This window comes from Nicotiana tomentosiformis, chromosome 5, assembly GCF_000390325.3.
Source record: "Nicotiana tomentosiformis chromosome 5, ASM39032v3, whole genome shotgun sequence".
Lineage (NCBI taxonomy): Eukaryota > Viridiplantae > Streptophyta > Magnoliopsida > Solanales > Solanaceae > Nicotiana > Nicotiana tomentosiformis.
Window position 1 is genome coordinate 46,266,863 of NC_090816.1, and position 2,168 is coordinate 46,269,030.

The window sequence follows — 2,168 nt, forward strand, 5'->3', positions numbered from 1 at the left end:
ATATAAATAAATGGAAAAATGGTATTTTCTGGACTTTTGACACATCTAAGACCTAAGGAGGCTAGAGAGAAGGTGGAAAAGCCAAAGCACAAGGAATTCATCATTCAATCTTCACTCCAGACAAGAGTTTGGATCGTTTAATGATTTTTTTTTATATTTGTGATGAATTACTCCATATCTATGGAGTAGTTCTCTTTAGGGATTGATGGATTTGGTGTTTTGATGATTGTTTGTGGATATTAACTCTAGTTTTTATGTATTGAATTATTTTTGGTGATTTAATTATTGCATCTATATTCACATGTTCATGTAATCGAGAGAGGCATAACTTATGATGTTTTTGCATCATCTTGTTGGTTGAATTCATTCATTCTTCTTATTAATCGAAAGAGGCTAGTTGAATTATTGTTTAGACATAGTTAGGAGGATAATCGAAAGAGGTTCTCCTAAATACCAGTCCACTACGAATTCGTGCATATCTTCACCGAGCATAAATTGGTTCATATTGTGAGATTGAGACTTAATCGAGAGAGGAGTTTTTACTAAACATTTTAACTAATAATTGAGTGAATTCGAGAGACTCGCTTAAACATTAGAAGTGAATTAAAGAGAGTTAAATCTCAAACAATTATCTTGCACCTATCCAATCAACCCCTATTTTTTTCTATTGATATCTTCTTTGCTTAATTTGTTCAATTGTCATTAGTCAATTAGATCTAGAGTCTTAGTTAATTTTAGTTCTTAATCATATAATCTTAATTGTTAATCATCTTGGATAGCAATCTAGCTACAAGCTACGAAAATACTGTTTAACTCCAATCCATGTGGATACGATTTCTATACTATCTTTGACTAGTGAGCATATTTAGGTGTGTGTTTTGAGCTCGTCAAATTTTCGCATCGTTACTGAGGATTGGCAATCAATAGTATTTGAAATAGTTTGTAGTGCTAATTCAGGAATTTGTTCTTTTTGTTTTATTTTATTTTTCCCTTTTTACGGTTGGTGTTCTTTTACTGTGCGCATGTTACGTGTTAGATTGGTGCATGACTTGATCTTTTGGGAAAGAATTGCTACCATACGGGCTAGAAATAGAAAAACAACTGCAACAGCTGAAGAAGGAAAAAAATCTCACCGAGACATTAGAAAAGGTTGGGCAATCCTCAACCAAAGATATGGCCAGAAATGGTAAAGATAATGTGGACTTGGATGCGAGAGAGGCAGCCCAACAAAGAGAAAAAGTGGCACGAGATGCTGAAGAAGCAGGTTTTAGAGATGCACAACGTATTTATGAAGAAGATAGGGGTCATAAACTTAATCAAAATCAACCTGTGGGTGTAGGTCAGTTTAGAAACATAGATCCCAATGCTCGGAGACCATTTGGTGATTAATCTAGACTAGTCTACAACCAAGGTTTGTCAAGCATTTGACCACCTACAGTTGCATCAAACACTTTCGAATTGAAGCAAGGGTTGCTTCAAACTCTGCAAAACTGATGTGTCTTTAGAGAAAAGATGAACGAAGATCCAAAAAATCATCTAATGGACTTCGAGGAGATCATGAACACCTTCCAATATAATGGTGTTTCACAAGATGCAGTTTATCTAAGGGCATTCCCCTTCACACTAAAAGATGATGTGAGGAAGTGGCTTCGGAGCTTGCCTCAAGGATCAATTCGAACATGGGAGGAGATGACCAGAAAATTTCTTGACAAACATTTCTCCTCAGCTAAAACGGGCAAGTTTAGAAGAGAGATCCATAACTTCTGCCAGAAAGATAATGAAACAGTTTTTAAAGCTTGGGAGAGGTTCAAGGAGATCGTCAGAAAGTGTCAACACAGTGGTATTGAACTCTGGATGCAACTCCAGGATTTTTGGGATGGGTTGACACCGGCCTCACGCAGAACGTTAAAAATTGCAGCTCGAGGTCCGTTAATAAAGAAGACACCAGAGGAGATAGCCACCATTCTCGATGAATTATCTGAAGATGCAAATTAGTGGCCCTCTGAAAGTGCTGAAAGAAGACGGGTGAATAGTGTTCACCCGGTTGATGCTAACACATCTGTGTAGGTACAACTTGATGCTATGGCAAAGGAGAAAAGGAAGCTGACCTAAGGCTCAATACAGGGTGAGACTCATACAACATGTGATATTTGTGGAATAGGACACCC

The 2,168-nt window shown here is 37.1% G+C and overlaps 1 non-coding gene across 1 annotated transcript; it reads right to left on the reverse strand.

Annotated features, from left to right (window-relative positions):
• Window positions 1-1,737: 1,737 nt before the first annotated feature.
• Window positions 1,738-1,844, reverse strand: LOC117275052 (small nucleolar RNA R71). The gene has a single exon (XR_004505199.1). It is a non-coding gene; the product is annotated as a small nucleolar RNA R71 (small nucleolar RNA).
• Window positions 1,845-2,168: the final 324 nt, after the last annotated feature.